General features: G+C 27.6%; 1 protein-coding gene across 1 annotated transcript in view; it reads left to right on the forward strand.

The window, feature by feature from the left end:
• The first annotated feature begins 4,390 nt into the window (after positions 1 to 4,390).
• LOC107443599 (E3 ubiquitin-protein ligase MARCHF3-like) overlaps positions 4,391 to 23,079 on the forward strand; it is a 100,378-nt gene continuing 81,689 nt past the window's right edge. The window contains exons 1-2 of the mRNA XM_043047002.2: positions 4,391 to 4,491; positions 9,092 to 9,203. The gene's annotated coding sequence lies outside the window, so the exon portion shown is untranslated. The remainder of the gene's footprint in view (positions 4,492 to 9,091; positions 9,204 to 23,079) is intronic.

Raw genomic sequence — 23,079 nt, forward strand, 5'->3', positions numbered from 1 at the left:
CTCAATCAAAAGGAACTGAATAATTGTATAGATTTTTTCTCAACTGTATCATATGTTCATTACACAATGCTATTTATTACAAAACGCCTACTGATTTTGCTTGTTCATGTTCTACTTTAAATGTTTTGTAATGTTTGTTTAAGCATATATATAATTACCCATTTAAAAATTTTTCAAGAATTAAAGTTATTTCTCTTATTAATGATGCTTTGATACGCCAACGAGAAGTGCAGTAATAACTTTATAAAAAGGAATATTTGGAATCTCTATTAATAAATATATTCCCTGAAAAAAGATTTTTTTGTAATAATAATCAGAATAACAAAATATTCTTTTTATCAAGAGATTAGGGGACTTTTCACTGCGGAAATTTGTAAGAAGTATGCTTTGAAAATTGTTTTCAGCTAGGCAATGGAATAAACTGAAATGTAATAAACTTATTTTCAAATATATTTTTAGCTAGCTCATGAGATAAATCAAAATATAAGAAGCATATTTTGAAAATTATTTTTAGCTATCTAATAGAATAAATTGAAATATAATAAGCTCATTTTGAAAATTGTATTCGTCTAGTTAATGAAATAAATTTAAAAAAGAAATATAATAAATTCATTTTGAAAGTTATTTTTATCCATTCCAAATAGAAATAAATTAAAATATAACATACTCATTTTGAAAATAATTTTTGCTAATGGAATAAATCAAAATATAATAAGCTCATTTTGAAAAGTATTTCAGCTAAAAATGGAATAAACTAAAATATAACAAGCTCAGTTTGAAAATTATTTTTAGATAGCTAATAAAACAAATCAAAATATAATAGGTATATTTTGAAAATTTTTAGTTTGGTAATAGGAAGAAAAAAAATCAAAATTTTGAAAAAAAATCTTTTATTGTAGTACAGCTAGAGAACAATAAAAAAATTTTTTTTCCGAAGATATATGAAACAAAATGGTGGCTGTTCAGTTTCTCTTCGATGAAACCTTTCTCCTACGTTCAAACTAACGGCACCTACTGTTTGCAATTAATATTTTTCAGAATATGTGTATAGGTATATTTTTGTTTTTGTTATTATTAAACTATTTTTTATAAAAACAGCAACTTTTTTAAGAAGAAAAATTTAAATTTATAAATAAATCAGCTAGAAGTTAAAAATAATAACACTATTCAACGTATTTTCATTCATTAGAGTGACTTTAAACGCACGGTTTAAATTTGAATCTACTCAGGGAAAATTTGCTTATCTGACTTGAAAAACTGTAATTTTTGAGAAGTATGCTTTTGAAGTTTTCTGGATCAATGATGTGCAAAGTTGTGCAATAATTCAGAAATCGAATACTTAGATTAACTTATAAGATAGATTTGTTCGAGTGATGAGTTCTTAGATATCCTTATATCACTGAGGTACTCATTTAGAACATTTTTTTCAAGCTATGAGCTCGGTTGGCTTGAAAAATTTAGTTTTCGAGAAATACGCTTTTTAAGTTTTCTGGATAGACGTAATAAATTGTGAGAATCTATGAAATAATTCAGAATTCGAGTGCATAAATAACCCTATAAAGGGATTTGTACAAATGATGCGTTCTTAGATATTCTTATAACACTTATAGAAGAGTTTTTTCAGATTATGAATTCGGCTGATTTGAATAGTGTAGTTTTCGAGAAATTCGCTTGTAAAGTTTTCTGGATACACTTTTAGAAGTTATGCAGTAATTCAGAATTCAAGTATTTAAATTTTTAGACATCATTTAACTTTCAATAGCTGAAGAAAAAAAAAATTTTCTTTCAAAATTTTCGAGTTGTTTTGTCTCTTAACTTCATTTTCTTTCGATGAATAAATTTGTAATCCTTGGAATTTCCTTCAGAATTTGAAATTTCCTTCCAAATTAAAAAATATTATTTTATTAATAATAATAATAGCAATAACAGCAATAAACATTGTTTTGATTTAAAAAATCTAATCATATCTTTTAACTCTTGATATACAAAATCTTATTTGTCCGATGATTTACATGAGGAGTTATTTCAAATAACTTCTCTTAACCTTATTAAAAACAGCGCATAAATTAAAACGTAACGACAGTCCGACTGTTATCCCGAAACATTATGCAAACAAACCATTTTTTAAATCTTCTGTTGATTCCCGCATTGATATCTACACAAAACGAATTTTACAAATTCGATCTATAGGAAATTAGAACGCCATTTCAAAAAGAAGGAAAGGGAAGGGGTACGGCAAAGTAGTTTCTAATTCAAAATCAGAGTTTTCTTTTCTTTTTTAGTATGTGATACATTTACAAAGTTTATTTATAGCATTTATGCATAGCACTAAAGTGTTGCCAACTAAGAAAAAAAATAGTCGTAATTTTGGTGCCACGTAAGGCAAATGTGTATTTATGATTTTCTTTTTATTAAAAAAAATCAAGTCAATCATCCAATTTTATATAAAACACTACATTTGGACTTTATTTATTTATTATTTATTTCAAGGAGTTAATTTGTATGACCTCTTTCTAACATTTTTATCTCAACCCTGTTAAAACAACGAATAAATTAAAACATAACTGGAACCGCACCGTTATCACGAAACATTATATCAAGCTATTTTCTAATTCTACTTTTGACACAGCCTATGATTAATTCCTGAATTATTATCTCCACATTTTCCATGGATTTCACAAATTCGATCTCGAGGAAAATTAGAACGTAATTTCAAAAAGAAAAGAAAAAGAAAGACACAGCGAAATAATTTAATTAATCTCTCAACTAGTTAACTCAGAAACTTACGAAAATTTGCAGACTGCACAAAATAAATTCACTCTAATTAAATACACAACAACCACAAACTGTTTGGCGATAATCTGCGCCTTGGATTGAATCAGTTTATTTGAGTAATAACAAGTTGTCAAAGTATAATTGAGGAATGAAATATACTTGAGAACTTGGCATAGAATATTTTGTTCTATGTCCGAAGTTGCCGATTTAGTCACGCTATCAAGATTTTCCTTCATTTTGGTTGGAAAGAAAAAAATAAATAAAACAAATAAAAGTAGAAAATGGGAGGTACTTCAGCACAAAGGCGGTGCCTAGGCTACGTTCAAAACCTGTTATGGCAATTGTTTTTCCCTCTTCATGTAAAGAAAAAAGTGATAAGTATTTTTCATGAAGAAGATTGGTTGCTTTTAGATTTTTTAGATAAGAGACCACGACTTGATATAAACTTAGATAAAATTTTACAAATCTATTATTTTTTATTTATACCTATAGCATTTTGTCACGTTATGATATTTGATCAAAAGTTTGTTTTTTTTTCTTCCGCTCTTTAAGTACACGTTTGCTTCGAAAATTTCACTTATTTATTTAATAAAATGAAAATCATCATCGCATGAAATAACGCAATTAGTAAATAATATGTAATCGTTATAATTGCTGCACGTTTATAACAGTTATTTCAAGCTGTAAAAAATTTTATATCAATTTACGGTAAAAAGTATCGGCTCTTTAAAAGGCATTATCCGTAAAATCCATTTTTTTCGTAAAATTTCATACCGTAATTTTTGTAGTAATATTTTTAGTACTTCAGTGATTTTTTTAGTAAATGCTACTGTAGAAAATATGGTATTTCAGATTCTTTGTGCCGTAAAATTTTATATCAAAAGTGAATTTTATGTTAAAAAGTACCGGAACTTAGGGTGTTGGTACTTAGCAAACTTTTTCTATACTAATTATGAAATGAAGCAAAATGTCAATAAAAAAAGAGTCATAAATTTGTGCAAATAAAAGCATTTTCAGTATTATTTTAAATATTATTGACACAAATTCTTGGAAAAAAACTTCGTTGTATAGTTTGCAAAATTTAAAAATTATTTCTTGATTTAAATGAATTTCCTCTTGGTGCAAAAATTTTCGCCAAATAGGTAAACAACTCTAAAACGTTGACAGACGGTTATAATGAATACGTATTTCATAAATGGTGAATCTCCCTTTTTTAATTAATGTGTTGTATTTTATTGAAGCTCAAAGCGAACATGATTTTCGTATAATCAATTGATCTATTTACGCAAATACTGTACTGCATATATCCATAAAAATAAACAAATAAACGAAAATAAAAGCATTTTAATGATGTTTTTGGAAAATTTAAAGAGTTGAAAAGTTTTTTAGAAATATTTTAGCTTTTTGTCGGTTTTAAAGTCCTAATAATTATTTACTTTAAGATGGTATTTATGTAATATCAAATTATAGATTTACTTCAAGATTAAGACAGTTTTTTATTTTATTTTTCTCTTCGGTGGAAGAACTTCCGTTTTTCGACAATAAAATCTCATAATTATTTCACAATTAAGTTAAGATTCCAAAAAATCTAACACAGTTTTAATTTTTATTCCAGCTGCGTCAGAAATCACGATTTTTCAAAAACATTGTGCTACCGGTTAACATTTTACCCATTCATATTGTCGGTTTTGTTTCCTAATTACGAATTACAACACCGTAAGTAAATTTTTTATAATATTTGTGTTGCAGTAATTTTTTCCCCTTGTTTTTTATTTCAAATGTATTTTTTAAATTACTTATCTGACTGCTTTTGTTTAAAAAAATTTTAAAGCTTCTAANTTGAGTTTCAATGAGAACTTCAATTTACCTAAAATATGTTTTTTTTAATAAAAATGGAACGATTAAATTTTTTATAGAGTAATTTTTATCGCATGATAAAGATTTTCATAAAAGTATTGCATTATACTCTTCTAAAAATACTGATACAATCGTTCAATTTATATTTACCCACAAACAATGCACATTTTCAGGTTTACATTCACTTCTAAGCGATGTCAAATTGAAATAAACATTTATTACAATTACATTATATATATATATATATATATATATAATGTAATAATATATTACCAAACCAATAGTTTAAAAAGAAACTACACGAAACAGTAATCAGTTTTGGCTGATAATCAGTAATATTATCGAAACTTTACAACGCAATATCACAGCCTTATTTCACAATGATTTGAAAAATACATTCAAATGTGCTAATAATTATATACAAACTTATTTTTAGTATGCACTGTAATTGGAAGAAAAAAATTATGTAACTATTCAGTTACTAAAAATCAATGATTACTTGAATGTTTTTCAACAAACAATTTTAATTTTTCGAGAATTTAATCATGACGATCATAATCAGGCCATTTTTCCATTATTTATTTATCAAAATTATGTTAAATCTCATATATTATACCAAAAATCAATTGCTAAAGCAGAAAGTTGGATTTACTGGAAAAAATCTTTTGCAAAAACTTTATCAAGTCTTCTTCGCCAGCAAAAGTTGTCTTAGTTCAATTGCGAATTACTGTTGTTTAGAAAAATAAATATTTGTGTTTTCTTGATTCTAAAAACTTTAAAAGATATCCCTTATTTATCTTTATTTTTATTAAATAATATTTCTAATGAATTTTGGAAACTTATTTACCGTGGTTTTTAATGATAAGGATTTTTAATGATTGTTAAAATTAGACTTTTTATACGTTTGTCAAGATTTTGCTGCATAAAAGAAAATGGAAACTAATAAGACACTCTTTTAACTATTTTTAAGGAAATAATTGCATGCGCACCACGAGAAAAAATATCGAGGCAAGAAAAGAAAACGAAAAGAACCCGCTTAAATATTTTAGCACAGTCCATTTTTTTAAAGATAACTTTTAAACTAAGAAAATATTAAGGCTCATTACACAACAATTTTAAGATGACTATACAAATTAAGTGGCTGATTCTTCTTCACTTAGCGATTCAATCTCAAATATATTCGTTATATTCAACTTACAATCTTCAATATCATTAATAGTTTTTAAAAGGTTTACATAATGGTTCAACATAAATGCAATTTAAGAACACTTTAAATCAATTTCTTTTGAATGAAGTCAAAATTGAGAATCCCATTACCTGATTTTTTTTACTTTACATGAAAACTGCTATTTATAAAATTCTACTTTTAACCAAAAATATGTTTTTAAAAAAATTTAAGTGTGTTATTCCGTGAGAAATGAAGAAGATATCAAATCAATCATTCCCATTTCCATTTTTCTAAGTTGCTTCCTTTTAAATATTTCAAAATATCGCAAATTAAATAAAAAATAATAATTACATTTAATTTTAATTTTAAAAATTGTTTTTAAAAATATTTAAATCAATCAATGCTATTTTTGCGCATTGAGATGTTCTAATTCCTTAAATATGTTTTTCCTGCACAACTCAAATACAAACGATAAGAATTCGTCTTTTTCAAAGCATTGATAGCGCCATCTATTGGACGTCACTAAAATAAACAAAGTAAAGGATTGCTTTTGAAATTGTAAAATAAACAATAGCGTGAGAAATTCAATGTGCTCTTAAAGAAAAGAAAATTTATGTTAAAAAAAAGTATTAGGAGGGGGTGACTGAGGATGAAAGAATAATTTAAATTCTAACAATACAATACAATAATTAGAATACTATTTCTTATTTTAAACGTTACTTATTTGGCAGTATATTAATAGCAATATTGACCAAAATTGTCTAATTATCCTCTTCTTATATTTCTTAAAATTTCTATGCAGTATTTTTCAAAAAAGCAGTATCTATTGTAAAATTTTCAGCATATTCATATTTTTCCAAATTACAAATATACTTAGCATTACATGCAAAACTCATACCATAATCAGTTTTGAGAATATAGGAATATGGGTCTATGCGGGAGTAGGGTGTATGCAATTTGATTATTTTTGCTAACAAGGGATAAGAGTTGAGTGAGCAATGCAGCTTTAGGCATTAAAATATTGGAAAAGGCCTTTTTCAGTTTTTTTAATGCAATATAAAAAAATGCAATTTGCAATGAAAGATGAATTCAAGCGCTCAGAAAAAATTGCAAAATATTTCTTTGGAGAATTCCATACATGAAGAGTTTTGAACACAAAAGGAAAATATAGAAAATTCCTAAAGAATATTTTGCTCAAAATTTGCAAAAAAAAATTTGGGGTTTCGGACTGAATGGGTTTAATCAAGTTTATCTTCAGAAATTTTTACTACTTCCTGAGAGACATTCATTTTTAAAAACAAGTAATAAATTTAAATTAAATTTTAATTTTGCAGTAAAATTAAATTTACATTTAAGTACTTTTACACAATTTCTTAATTAAACTAATAGAAGTGGAGAAAAAAAAATTGAAATGAAATATATTTCCAAAATTAAGGATTTCTTAATTATATTTTTAGTTATTTTGAAAATGGATTGAGCAATTTGTAAGAAAACAATAAAAATTTGTGATATTTTAATTTCGGGTCATGTAGAAAGGATTACCGGGAGGAACAAATGTTTCGTTGTTTTTATACAAATACTGGATATTTTTCTATTTTTTATTTTATAAGAGTCGTTAAACAGCCGATCCAATTTCGGATTTGCGACTACTAATGTTCAACTCCACAACCTTGTAATTTTGAGCCAATCCAGAAGACAAGGAAACTCCTCGACCCCCTGAGGTATAATTTGCAATGTGAATAAAGAGGACTTCGTGACTCGGCAGATTTAACGTGCATCATTCACCATTTACTACACTAGCAGTCTTCGGCCGGTGGGGTTCAAACCCACGACCTCTTTGTACATGGGCCTAATGTGCTACCAACCAGGCTATCCCGGCTCTACTTGATCTTGCCAAATTAACTTGATCAATATTGCTTGATCAGCTATGCTTGATCTTTTCAAATTCGGATGTTCAGGTTCGAATCCCAGCAATGGCAGGTTGATTCGAAATCCGCATCCGGCTTGCAACGACCACAGTGCTGACATAAACTATCCTCAGTGGTAGTGGGATCATGGGTTAGAATCCCCTTGCCGTTAGGCTAACTGTGTAAGGTTTTTGTGGTTTTCCTCTCTATGTAAAGCAAATGCGGATTGGGTAAATCAAAAAGTCCTCCACGAAGGCAAATTTTTGGTTGGAACCCTCAGTGCTATAGAAAAAAAAGACCTAAATAATACTTAGTGCAGGGTGATAGTAAGTGAATTGAAAACAATAGGAAAGACATGGAGAGAGGCAAAATAATCTGGCCACAAATAGAATGAGATGGAAAGCTATGATAGAAGCCTTATGCTTCAATTCGGAGTGAAGAAGAATATGTATGCATGTATGTAATAACACTCATTGAGTATGCTCTTCCTATATATTTACGAAAACGTAATTTAAAAAGATAATGAAAATGGTAAGCAGGAATTCAGAAATTCTTTTCTTTTAAGTTTATAGAAATAAACACATTTAAAAAGTGAAATCTAAAGTAGTATAAGGAAATTTAAAAAAACAAATTGAAAATAACAGCTGATATATAGGTTTATTACAAACTAACCACGAAAATTCGACAAAAAAAATTTTTTTTTGTTGACAAAAATGATTTGATACCAATTACATCTTCAACAGCCCCAGTAAAAACTGTCTATTAATAAAACTGTTTGACAGTTAATACTGGGACAGTTAAACTGTCCCAGTATTAACTATCAAAATGCACTGTAAAGAAACACTTAGAGCACAGCCCTTCAAATTTATCCTTTTTAATTCCTGCTTGACTTATGTCAATATTGATTTATGTCAATAGAAAGGCGTTTTAAAAGTATAAATGCTTTCTAATAGCTTTAAAAATATTATTTCGAAAACTATGTTCCTATATACAACGAAATATATCTAAGCAGTTTAACTTGTATTCACCTGACATAGAAATCAAGAAAGAATAATCATTGATAAGTACGTGCAATAACTTCGGATTAAATCGGTATCATCAAGAATTATCACGTCACAGATATCATATTTTAAACAAAATTCTTAATGCTTAATAGCAATCCTACATTGTAAAAAATTTGGTGTAATATCCATGAGAATTGAAAAACTCTAAGCATTGTGTGAATTGAATTGACGTTAAAAAAAAAAATTAAAAAATTATGTGAATAATTATTATACATACACATTTTAAAGAGTGTAATTAAATCTTAGCAAGAATAATAAAAATAGATTTTACTGTTGAGTGCTGCTAGTTTTACCATAATTTGATTAGGAATGTTTTACAGTGTAGAATTAGCTATCGATTCCAGTATCTGCGGAAGAACAAGTTCCAAGATCATAGTCGATTATCTGCTATGGATTGAGTTGGCAAACTGATCATAGCTCATTTAATGCCAAGTAAGTTTCAATCTTCTTTTACTGATTGATCTGGGATATTGATTGTGGTCGATTATTTGACAAGTAATTTTAATCTTGTTGCTGGATTGACCTGACAAACTACTCATGTAAACTGTTATAAAAGGTATGTATGCTTTTCAGTTGTATGATAAATATATTTATGCTCTTAATAAGATTTACTTAAATTTGTGAATCGTGATAGATAATTTTATAATATTTAACTTCTATTCACTTCGGTTTTGTTAAATTTCTAAATTAGAAAAATATTTCTTGCTGATTATTTAAGTTATTTATTACTGTAAAAGCTATTGTAAAAACTATTTAAGGTGATATATTTTCAAATTTGCTCACTACTCAAGGAACTATAGAACTTATACTTTGTATACTATAAATTTGATTTTGTAATGATAGTGAAATTGGCCTATACCACGGGAGAAACTTTTCATGTCAAGTTCTATCTGCCCTTTATAGGTGTTCTAAAATTTAAAGTTTGGAGAACAGTGAGTTCATGTAAGCCTAAAGTGAACCATCAAGTTTGAAATGCTGCAAAATGCAACTGAAAATGCTGAAGAAGGACGCCATGCCACGGGAGAAACTTTTTATGTCAAGTTCTATTTCCCCCTTCATTGGTATTACAAAATATAAAGTTAAGGGAACAGTGAGTTCAGGTTAACCTAAAGTGAACCATGAAGCATGAAAAGCTGAAAAAATGTTGAAATGAGGAAGGGCCTCTTATGAAGGCGCTATATCGCGGGAGAAACTTTTCATGTCAAGTTCTATTTTCCCTCCATTGATGTTCTAAAACTTAAAGTTTGGAGAACAGTGAGTTTAGGTAAAACTAAAGTGAATCATGAAGTTTGAAATTCTGAAAAAAAATTTTGAAATGAGGAAGGGCCTTTTATGACAGCGTCATGGGAGAAACTTTTCATGTAAAGTTCTATTTCCCCTTAATTATTATTCTAAAATTTAAAGTTTAGAGTACGGTGAGTTCAGGTGAACCTTGAAATTTGAAGAGCTGAAAATTTTTTTATGAAATATCAAAATTCAAACAAACTGTTGCGGAATAACTTCCACGCTGCGTAATTTTAATTCTGGCATAATTAATTTGTGTGTTGAAATTTTGAAATTTTTTTTTCAGTTTTGAAACTTTATGGTTTTTTTCTAGAATTGACTAATCTCACTTTTTCTATACTTTAAATTTTAAATTGCTTATGACGGTAAAGGAGAATTTGCAGTTAAGAATTTCGCCCGTGGTATAGCTTCCTTTTAATAGAGTAATGTAAACAGAAATTGTTAATTAAGCTGAAAAAGTAAAATAAAAGTTCAACGTTTCTTCCTTTTATCCACACTTCTCTGACGAAAAGAGAATTTTATTTTTTTGATAATTTCCATAAATAAATAAAATATTACCAGTTCGAATGGACATTTTATATTACTAAAGAGCAAGTTTCGTAAAAATTTGAATGATAAAAAAGCTCAAAAGCTGTTCAATGCTATTATAAAAACAAAAAAAGAACAATTATTTAAATTCTTTGAAGGTCAGCTTAGAAATTCCTTTGTTAGTCTGCTTAAAAAACAGATAAACATTTTAAACCAGTTCGTATACGTCGGAATTCTGTTAAAATGTAAGTTGAAAGAACAACAAGCAACATATGTTTCAAAATGTTACTTTAGTTTCTGTTCGAGAAGAGTCTTGTGTTAACGCTTTTTTAACGTCAAAAGTAACTAATGTGACACTTCAACACTGGAGGTAGTTTTTCTTTTAGTTTTTCGTAATATGGGTGGTCTTTTTTTCTACTTTATGATAGTCTTACCCGAGTTAATTTAAGGATGTTTCTTTTTTTTTTTGCATCTAAAGTTTCCAATTCGGAAGTTAAGAAATGTAAGACATAGAATAAGAAATCCTTTCTTGTCCTTATGATATATGCTCAGTCGTAAAATTTCTGGCGAAATAATGTTTCTTCTGGCGACCGCCAACTTCAGCAGAAAATATTTTATGCTAACTTGGTCTGATGCGCGTTTTTGGCCTTGCTTTTATGGATAAGGCTACTCAACAATTAAAAAAAAATATCGATGTATGGTTTTTAAATGGAATCTTTAATCAATGTCACTCGCGACATTATTATTCGCATAAATCTATGAATTAGCTTCCTAACTTTCTTTCGTAAGTATAAAAGAGGATTTATAATTTGCTTGTTTTTGCTGACAAGAGGGAAGGGGCAGTTCAAAAATATGCTTACGTAATATTCGAACGCCCCTTCATAGTGAAATATCATTGACACAGTGCTTATTTTCTTTATTCACATTTATTTATTTATTTTTGCAAATTTATCGGATAATTACAATGAACAATGTTTACACTCAATACTGTCTATTTTTGTCAATCATTATTTTTGAAATAGATAACCATTTCTCGAGATTTAGGCGCTGAACTGTGGACTGGTTCGTGAGGTCATTGCTTTTGAAACATAGTTATTCACACAAGAAGGAATTTTATTCCATTTGCAATTATCAAATTTAATTTATTTCTTTAAGGGCACTACAATACTCCTTATTTATGCTTTTTCTTCAGCAACTGCATCGAAAATAAATGTTTTTCTAAATAAATATTCGATTTAATAATTTACTGCAAAAAGTAGTTATTTAAACTAAAAAAAAGTCAAAATGATGTACTTCAAATTTTTGGAGTGGTAGCGTATGTGGGAGATTGCAAAATTTTTTTATTTTGTAAAATTTTAAAATTTTGTTAAACTATCATCCACCTTATTTCAGTATCAGTTTTAGTTTTTAGTAGTTTTAGTTTCTATCCTATAGCTGATCCAAAGGCAGCAAGGAACCTATCTTCACNTATGCTTACGTAATATTCGAACGGCCCTTCATAGTGAAATAACATTGACACAGTGCTTATTTTCTTTATTCACATTTATTTATTTATTTTTGCAAATTTATCGGATAATTACAATGAACAATGTTTACACTCAATACTGTCTATTTTTGTCAATCATTATTTTTGAAATAGATAACCATTTCTCGAGATTTAGGCGCTGAACTGTGGACTGGTTCGTGAGGTCATTGCTTTTGAAACATAGTTATTCACACAAGAAGGAATTTTATTCCATTTGCAATTATCAAATTTAATTTATTTCTTTAAGGGCACTACAATACTCCTTATTTATGCTTTTTCTTCAGCAACTGCATTGAAAATAAATGTTTTTCTAAATAAATATTCCATTTAATAATTTACTGCAAAAAGTAGTTATTTAAACTAAAAAAAATCGAAATGATGTACTTCAAATTTTTGGAGTGGTGGCGTATGTGGGAGATTGTAAAATTTTTTTATTTTGTAAAATTGTAAAATTTTGTTTAACAATCATCCACCTTATTTTAGTATCAGTTTTAGTTTTTAATAGTTTTAGTTTCTATCCTATAGCTGATCCAAAGGCAGCAAGGAACCTTTCTTCACTTAAAAACGGGACCAGTTTACAGTCGAAAAGTGCCCACACACACACACACACACACACACACACACAATATATATATATATATATATACATATATTGTTCTTTTTTTGGAAGATATGCATCGATATAAATTTAAATTTATGAAAATAAAATTTTAAGAAAATCATGCAAATGTCAGTATTCACCAAATATTTCAGGAATTCTATGTTAATATAAACATTTACAAATATTTTAGACATTTTATGTAAATGTCAACATGCAACACATGTATTTTAAGCATTTTTTTAATGAATGTACTAAACACTTGTCAAGTATTTCGTGTGAATGCCAACATTACCCAAATATTTCAAGCATTCTATGTTAATGTAATCATTCACCAAATATTTTAGACATTCTTTTAAGTATCAACATTCGTAAAATATTTCATGCACTCTTTGTGAATACCAGTATTTACCATGCATATCAATGGCGACATTAACCATAACTAACATTAATTACATAACTAAAAAATTTTCTTCTTTTAGGTAATAAGAATTTTTCTACAAAAACCGTTTAGTAAAAAAGTAAAGAAACGCATTTTCCTTCCTGGTCAAAAGTACTATTTAAACATCATTGCCAGCTGCAAACTTTATATCCAATATTTACTAATTATTTCAAGCATTCTATGTGAATGTAATCACATAGAATACTTTAAATAATTAGTAATATTTTAGACATTCTATGCAAATATCAACATTCGTAAAATATTTCACGCACTCCACGTTAGTGTTTACATTTACCATGTATATCAATGTCGACATTAACCATTACAGTTTCATTACATAACAAACAATTTTTTCCCTTTTTGGTAATAAGAATTTGTTGGCAAAAACAGCTTAATAAAAAAATTAATCGACGCATTTTCCCTCCCGGGTTAAAAGTATTATTTAAACATCATTGCCGGCTGCAAACTTTATTTCCAACCCACAAACTTTCCTTAGAATCACGTTTTCCACTAAATACACCCATTTAGACTTAATTTCAAGAAACCCATTGTTTCAAGAAATAAAACATTAAAGAAAGAAGCCGGCATTTTTACCATACAAAAGTAATAAAATCGTTTCCATAATATCTATTTTTTTTTTAAAAGTTCACTTGGGTACTTTGTGCAGATGCTTGATGAGGAATACCCAAGTTCCGCCGCGGGGTTCCGAGTTCCGGCTAATTATGTCGGCCTATACATTGGCGTGCCGTGATCAGCCCACATTTCATCTACATATTCAAACATACCTATGTACCTGCAGGGGATAGGCGGACGCTGAGATGCACGCTTCAGTTTTCGCACTCATTTATAAAAAAGGAGACGCCCTAAACTCCCCGCAAACCGTCATCGAGTATCACTTTATGGTAGGACAGATCAACAATTGTTTCGAATTGCCAACCCCCCCTACCTAGTAGAGGCGATTGACGCCTCATGTTGTCTCCGCTTAGATTGAATAATAACGGTATTGAAAATGAAACTCTTAAATTTGTATACATCGGAATTGTGTAAATCTTAATTCAGAGAGCTACACGTTTCATGATCTTTGAGTTGAAACAAAGTAATTGTTTTGTAAACCCTTTAATATAAAGAAACCTTTTATGGTTTTTGAAATGAAGCGATTTGATTGTGTTGCAAGCATTTTATTAAAGAAACGTTTTATGAGTCTTTATTAGCGAATGAACCTGAACATTGAATTTTAATGAGACAAACTAAAGTTATTTAAATTGCTTCAGAGTATTGGAAGCGTTTTAGTAAAAAGACATTTTATGGTTTTTAAAATGAAGCTAAATAATTTTATTGTAAACACTTTATGTGTTTACAATACAATTATTAACCTTTTATGTTTTTTGAAAAGAAGCGATTTGATTGCGTTGTAAACATTTTATTAAAGAAACGTTTTATGAGTCTTTATTAGCGAATGAACCTGAACATTGAATTTTGATGAAATAAGCTAAAGTTGTTATTTAGATCGTTTCAGAGTATTGGAAACTTTTTAATAAAAAGACGCTTTATGGTTTTAAAAAGTGAAAAAAAAATAATTGTATTGTAAACACTTGATAATAAGAAACCTTTTATGGATTTTGAAATGACGCAATTTGACTGTATTGTAAGCATTCTAATTAAGAAACGTTTTAGGTGTCTTTATTGATGAATGAACCTGAATATTGAGTTTTAATGAAACAAACTAAAGTTGTTATTCAAATTGTTTCAGAGCATTGAAAGTGTTTTAGTAAAAAACGTTTTCTTGTTTTTAAAAATGAAACAAAATAATTGTATAGTGAACCCTTTAATAAAGAAACCTTTTATGGTTTTTGAAATGAAATGATTTGATTGTGTTGCAAACATTTTATTAAGGAAGCGTTTATATGTCTTTATCTAAGAATGATCCTGAACATTGAATTTTAATGAGACAAACTAAAGTTATCTAAATTGTTTCAGAGTATTGGAAGCGTTTTAATAAAGAGACTTTTTATGGTTTGTAAAATGAAGCAAAATAATTGTATTGTAAACACTTTAGTAAAGAAACCTTTTATGTTTTTTGAAATGAAGCGATTTTATTGTGTGGTAAACATTTTATTAAAGAAACGTTTTATGTGTCTTTATTAATGAATAAACCTGAACATTCAATTTTAATGAGACAAACTAAAGTTATTTAAACTGTTTCAGAGCATTGGAAGCAGTTTAGTAAAAAGACTTTTTATGGTTTTTTAAAATGAAACAAAATAATTGTATTGTAAACACTTTAGTAAAGAAATCTTTTATGTTTTTTTGAAATGAAATTTTTTGATTGCATCATAAAAATTTTAATAAAAAAACTTTTTATGTGTCTTTATTAATGAATGAGCCTCAATATTGAATTTTAATGAAAGAAACTAAAGTTGTTATTCAAATTGTTTCAGAGTATTGAAAGCGTTTTCGTAAAAAGACGTTTTATGAGTTTTTATAATGGAACAAAATAATTGTATTGTAAACCTCTTAATAAGGAAACCTTTTATGGTTTTTGAAATAAAACGATTTGATTGCATCGTAAAAATTTTAATAACGAAACTTTTTATGTGTCTTCATTTATGAATGAGCCTGAATATCGAATTTTCATGAAAGAAACTAAAGTTGTTATTCAAATTGTTTAAGAGTATTGAAAGCGATTTAATAAGAAGAAGCGTTTCAGTAAAAAGACTTTTTATGGTTTTTAAGATGTAACAAAATAATTGTATTGTAAGCCCTTTAATAAAGAAACCTTTTATGGTTTTTCAAATGAAGTGATTTGATTGTGTTGTAAATATTTTATTAAGAAAATGTTTTACGTGTCTTTATTTAAGAATGAACCTGAACATTGAATTTTATCGAGACAAACTAAAGTTACTTGAATTGTTTCAGAGTATTGGAAGCGTTTTAGTAAAAAGACTTTTTATGGTTTTTAAAATGAAACAAAATAATTGTATTGTAAACCCTTTAGTAAAGAAATCTTTTACGGTTTTTGAAATGGAGCGATTTGATTGTATTGTAAACATTCTAAAAAATAAATGTTTTATGTGTTTTAATTAATTAATGAACCTAAACATTGAAATTTAATGCGACAAACAAAAGTTGTTATTTAAATCGCTTCAGAGCATTTGAAGCGTTTTAGTAAAAAAACGTTTTATCGTTTTTGAAATGAAAAAAAATTGCATTGTAAATATTTTAATAAAGTAACGCTTTATCTGCTTTTATCATTGAATGAATCTGAACAATAATTTTAATCCAAAAAAAAAATCCCTTACTAAAGTTGTTATTTAAATTGTTTAAAAGTATTGGAAAGATTTTAGATAAAAGTGGATTTGTGATTTTTGTAATGAAATAATAATTGTTTTAAAAGGATTTCAACAAAGAAACGTTTTGTCTATATGCATGAACGTGTACATTAATTTTGAAGGGGGGGGGGACTCAAGTTATTATTTAAATTGTTTAAAAGTATTGGAAAGGTTCATTTAAAGGAAGCTTTAAGGTTTATGAAATGAAAAAATAGTTGCATTGTAAACATTTCAGTAAAGAAACGTTTTGTCTTTTTGTCTTTATATATACATGAACCTGAACAATTATTTTGATGAGGAAAAAAAACTAAACTTGTTATTTAATTTGTCTAAAGGTATTGGAAAGGTTTTAATTAAAAGAAGATTTAAGGTTTTTGAAATAAAATAAAAATAATTGTATTGTTAACATTTTCATCACGAAACGCTTTATCTGTTTTTATTAATGAATGAACCTGAAAATTAAATTTTTATGACACAAGCAAAATGTATCATTCAAATTGTTTAAAAGTTCTGGAAACTTTTTTTATGAAGATACATTTCATGGTTTTTGAGGTAAAGCAAACTATATTGTATTTTTCAAATTAATTAAAAGTACATAGTATGTTGTAAACATATTTATATAGAAATGTTTTGTTATTCTTGAATGATAGGAAATTAATTTTAGTTCAAAATGATTAGAAGAATATATTAGAAACAATTCGGCAAAGAGATTTCTATTGTTTTTTTTAATTAAATTAAACTAATGATATAATTCAAATTTTTAAAATTTTCTAACACACATTTCAATAAGCTAACGTTTTATGAACATATAATTACTGTAAAATAATTGTTGCTAAATTATGTAAAAGTATACGAGAAACAATTTGGTAGAAAGGCGTTTCTTGGATTATGCGTTATAGTAAATTAATTGTATTTCTCAATTTTCTTCGAAATAAAGATTTATTTTAAAAAAGAGTCTTTTTATGGGTATTTAACTATTGGAAACAAACTTTAGTTTAAGTTATTTTAAATTATGTCAGAAACAGTCGTATAAAGAGGCACTTTTTAGACTTGGTAAACTAATTGTAGTTCAAATTGTTTAAAAATGTATTATAAATAATTCAATGAAGGGTCATTGCATGGTCTCATAAATAATATTAAAGTAACTGTATTCTTCAAATTATTTTAAAGTGTACAGTGTATAAGTTTAACGTTTTCAAAAAATGGTATAATGTACAATAGGAGTTATTGAAATATTAAGCACAGAGGGATATAATAGAGGGCTTGTGATTAGCTAATTTTTGCTGACGACTATGAAGGAGTATGAGCAATGCTTACGTAAGACATTAAAATCCTCATATTTTCAAAATTTTCTCTAAAAGCTCAATAAATAAAAAATTACACAAATGGAAAAATTTTAAATGTGAAATATAACTTGAACTCTGGGAAAGAGAAAAAATTGGTGAAACATTTCTTTGAAGAGTTTGAGGTTTAAACAATTTTGAACACAAAATAAAAACACAAGGGAACATTTTACTTAAAATGGAATATTTTACTCATAAAGGAATATTTTGCCTAAAATTTTATCAATTGCATTAGAAGGTAAATTTTGTTTTATGCAAAGATTGCACAATATGCATTGATGCAATTACATCTTTATTTTTAATTTAATCTTAATATTCGATTCTTAGATTTAAAGTTAAGTAAAAGCCTGGGATGCTGGTGTTGCAATTTCCCTACATAAGCATGAGAGGGGGTTTGTGATTGCTTGTTTTTGCTGACAAGGGATGAGAGGGAGGTTGAAAATTTCAAAAATAAATACTTTAAAAATATTTAAATTGTTGATGCCAGTTGTTTTAAACTCAATATCAGTGAAAGAGTCGTGGTGGCTCAGGAGATGGAGCGATTGCTTTGAAATGATGTGAACCGAGTTCGAATCCCATTAATGGCTGGTCGATTCGAATTCCGCACCCGGCTCGCATCGACCGCAGTGCTGACCTAAAATATTCTCAGTGGTATCTTCATTAGAGTCCCCTTGCGGTCAGGCTAATCATGGAAGGTTTTCATGGTTTTCCTCACCTTTTACAGCTGATGTGGGTTATCTCCACTGAAAAGTCCTCCACAAAGCCAAATTTTTCCCAATACTTGATCCAGGAGTTGCCTTGTTTTCAGAATTGGGTTCAAAATTTTCAAGACTACGAAGTTGAACATTAGTTGTCGTAAATCCAAAATTGGGTCGGTATTTAAAGAACGGTTATGAAAAAAATGATATTAAATTTATTAAATTAGAAAATGATTGCTCTTTGTGTAGAATGGTTTCCACTAAGAAGTATGTTGTTTCTTCTCGTTTGCATCATTAAAATTTTAGCCCAAATTAATACGATTCAAAAGGTGAATAATTTAATACAATTCAAATGAAGTTTAAAATAGAAAATTGGAAAACGATATTCTGACTTATAGAATCTTCGTTACAAACCAGTGCGTTCTTTTTTATTATCTTTACTTTATTAAAAAAGGCGTGTATATTAGTGAATAATAATGACATACTTGGATACTTTTTGGGTTACAATGAACTTTAGGAGTTCCCTTGTCTTCTGGATTGGGTTCAAAATTACAAGTCTCCGGATTTGAGCATTTGTAGTCGTAAATCCAAAATTATGTCTATTGTTCAACGATGGCTATAAGAAACACATCAACAAAACTCTTTTCTGTAAAACTTGTTTTTAATTACTCTTTTTAAACAGTAAAACTCTTTTTGTTTTCTACTGAACTTTTTAAAATACGTCAAAATCTTAGTAATTACGTAAGTTCAATTTTGCATAGTTACTTAAGTTCAATTTTATGTAATTTTAATATGTAAACTTTATTTTAAAAAAAAGAAAAACTATTACTGAAATTTAAAAGTGTTAAAATTAATTTGTAATCAGTGTCAGTAAAATTATTATTGAAGTTAAGAGAAATTAAAAATTTACATTTAACTTTAAATTAATATCTTAAAATACTTCCAAATAAAATACTTCTTAAAATACTTCCAAATAAAATACTTCTTACAATACTTCCAAATAAAATACTTCTTACAATACTTCCAAATAAAATACTTCTTAAAATACTTCCAAATAAAATACTTCTTACAATACTTCCAAATAGATTTTGTGTAGAGCATGAAAAATATTTGAACTTTTAAATAAATTATAGAAAGTCATGGAAAATCCATCACAATTCAATTTAGCATACAATCAGTAAAATTTCTACAAAACATTTGCTGAGATATTTAACAAATTGCCTATAAAAAGCACGATATCATTAGAAATTCAATTGGATTTAAAAATTGGAATTAATCTTGAAAAACTGTTTGTGATAATGGAGAATCCAATCATTAAACGCTTTGCTTTCTAAAACTAAATGATGGCAATCCAGCAAAAACGACTATCATCAGGAAAATTAGAATTACTGCGATTTAATTGACTATCACCAAATAATCGGGCCTTCATTTAAACGGCCACCATTAAAGGTTTCAGAAAATACTTGCTAAATTATCTAATTAGAAGATTGATTGAACAATGGGGGGTAAAGTGGTAAGTGAAATTTACGCAAATTATCTTATTTCTTTTCTTTAAAACATTCATTGGCATCGTAAAAGTTTTCTTCAATTTGTCGTCGATTACATACTCTTCTTGATATACAATTTTAGATGAAGAGATTTAATCAAACTATAATTTTGAGTTAATTATTGATTTATTGAAATTGCCTTGGGGGATTGATTTGTTTCACGTGATGTTTATGAATAAGTTTATAACTTTTGATAGTATATAATTTTAAATTTGTTTTGCTTGCTGTTTCTGAATAATTATTTTTAAATAATGATTTATGAATGAATTTATAATTTTTTTTATTGTTTATGAGTTTTGATTGCTTATAATTTTGAATTTGTTTCACGAAGTGTTCATAAATAATGATTTATGAGGAAGTCAATAATTTTTGATTGCTTATAATATTTTTTTTTCATCTGCTGTTTATGAATAATAATTTATGGATAAGTTTATAACTTTTTGTTTAAATTTTTGAATGTAATGATTCAAACAGCAACTTATAAGTTATTAATAGATTATAGTTGCCTATACATTTAATATCTACTGAAAAATATTTGCAATAGAGTTTTGTAAAATAAAGAACTTTTTTTTTTGTTGACAATTACAGTTCTCAAAAGTAATATTCAGCTGAAAATCAAAAACAAGTACGAAATATAACAATAATAATATAGAATTAAAATAAATAATTAAATCTTATTAGAAACAAGATGTAAATCTATCAAAATAATATTCGAAAAATGCATTGTTGTAGAATATTTTAGCTTATAATGTTTAAAATCTAAACATTGAAGAAGAGCTTTTATTGTAGAAACTTTATGAGAAAAAAAGCAATGAACATTAAAAATAATAATAATAAGACTAACAAACTTATTTTAGGTCACAAAAACAGTGTTTAGGAGTAAAATAATTAATATTAAAATTACAAATGAATTAAAAATAGATTTGGTATAAATAATAAGAAAATTATGTTTATAAATAATAAATCTTCAAAATTAATTTAAGAAATGTATAAAATATTCAGTTATTATAAAATAAAATATTCTGAAAATTGAAAAAATACAAGTTAACATACATTAGTTTATATGTAATTATATATTGTACTAAGAAACTTATTTTACTTCACAAATGTTTATGAGCAATTTAAATGTAAAAATTCTCAAAATATAAGTAAATTAAAATTCATTATCAATAATCTGAAAGTAAATTGAAATAAAAGGACAATAATAGTAAAAAAATATTAATGAACTATCATATTAGAGAGTAAAATATATGAGGCTAAAGTAATACGGCTAAATAGTAGATAAATCTGATACATTATTATATGTGTAACTATTACAACTCTTCAAAGAGTATTAATATTTTAGAAGAAAACATTGAAATTTTTTAAATTTTCAACTTTTTTTTAGTACTTTAAGATCATTTGCTGACATTTCTATGTTTAGAATATAATTATTTAAACAACTTTTTAAATAAAATATTTTTTAATACAAAATTTTTTTTTTTTATATATGTGGATGTACCGGGTACTCGGCAAGATTTACATTAGCTGATCAATACATAGATCTATTAAAAAAATTTACTATCTGTGTAAGCATATTTTTATCTATGCAAGAATGCAAGAAATTTCCTTAAAACAAGATTTTGTAAAATATTTGTGCGGTAGGAAATAATGTAATTTCTGTAATGCTCGCATGAATGTTTCATTTCATTTTATTTTATAACCGTCGTTGAGCAACCGACCCATTTTTGGGCTTACAACTACTAATGTTCAACTCCGTAACCTTGTAATTTTGAACCCAATCCAGAAGACAAGGGAACTCCTTGATCAAGTATTAGGAGAAATTTTTCTTTCATGAAGGACTTTTTGATGGAACCAACCCGCATTTGGGTAACATGGAGAGGAAAACCATGAAAACCTCCCACTGTTTGCCCGATGGTAAGGGGACTCTGAACCATGGTCCACCTACCACTGAGGATATTTTACGTTAGGACTGCGGTCGGTGCGGCACTCTTATCGACTAGCCATAGCTGGGATTCGAACCCGGTTCACCTCATTGGAAGGCGAAAACTCCATACTCTGAACCACCACGGTTCTTGCATAAATGCTGCATTACTGGGTACCAAAACCGAGCAGGTACCTAACACGCCTGGGTATAATATTCGGTACTCAGCAAATTTTAAGATCATTTCTAGTTTTATAAATGGCTCCTTGATATTTCTATGCATTCTACATGCATTCCTATTTATTATTTTCGTTTAAAGAAATTTACAATAGTGTTTTTTATTGGTTGACAACCCTGCCCCCGACTATGGTGAACTTGGGCCAAGGGCCCGATTAACCTCTGAAAATAGGGGAAGCATAATAGAATTTTGGGGCCCCCTAACTTGAGCAAAAGAAACTTTTGATATTTTTCGCCCATAAACAATACATTTTAGAGAGACAAGAACCATGTGAAAACTATTAGGAATGCAGAGATCTTATGCAATCATGTGGACCCTTCTTTACGTGCTTTATAGTAACAAAAACATGAGGGAGTAGCTAGCACATATGTTAACAAAATTTANGCCCAGGGCCAAACATCGATTTAGTGACTTCTTTAGAAATATGCCATTTATTATTTTCAGAGTTAGAAATTTAGAATATTGTTAAAAATAAAAATTAAATGTTGTGCCTCATCAGACACGGTTCCCAGGGCCCACGCTCCATAATAAGGCTCTGACTGCTTCAGCTTTTTTCAAGCTTTTTATGCTATTTTCTTTACTTTTCTTACATTCAAATTAAATTTAATCAACTCTTACATTAAACGAAACAGTAGGGTAATTTAATATTCTGCGCAGGTTTTAAAAGGCTATAAAATGCCAACCATTTTTTTTTTCCTTCTAGAACTTGGAATAAAAAAAAAGAGAATAATTTCCACGGAAGCATATCTTCTCTTAGCGTGATAATAATAATAATAAAGAAAAAAAAAGCACCAGATGCATAAAAATAAATGAAATATTTAACGAAGACCTCCTACAGTGAACGCCCTATCA

This window comes from Parasteatoda tepidariorum, chromosome 8 (assembly GCF_043381705.1).
Source record: "Parasteatoda tepidariorum isolate YZ-2023 chromosome 8, CAS_Ptep_4.0, whole genome shotgun sequence".
NCBI classification, from domain to species: domain Eukaryota; kingdom Metazoa; phylum Arthropoda; class Arachnida; order Araneae; family Theridiidae; genus Parasteatoda; species Parasteatoda tepidariorum.